This window comes from Penaeus monodon, chromosome 25 (genome assembly GCF_015228065.2).
Source record: "Penaeus monodon isolate SGIC_2016 chromosome 25, NSTDA_Pmon_1, whole genome shotgun sequence".
NCBI lineage: Eukaryota > Metazoa > Arthropoda > Malacostraca > Decapoda > Penaeidae > Penaeus > Penaeus monodon.
The window spans coordinates 37268945-37269234 of NC_051410.1; positions in this window are offsets into that span (position 1 = coordinate 37268945).

The window sequence follows — 290 nt, forward strand, 5'->3', positions numbered from 1 at the left end:
TCTCACAAAAATCGAAGAGCATAACAGCTCGTGAGAGTACGAGATTCTTCAAAACCAATGGCTTTCTTAAAACTCTACTTACGATAAGATGTTTATCAAGAGGGATATGAGTAAAAGGAGACACTCCTCAACAAACTGAAAAAAAAGAAAAACGTCAAAGAATTGGAAAAAAATAATCACGGATTGGATTAATTTCACTCTTAACAAACCTGCCACATCTCATCTTAAGGATGTTTATTGTCCTCCTTCGGCGAGCCAGGGAGACAGATCAAAGGGGGGGGGGGGGGATG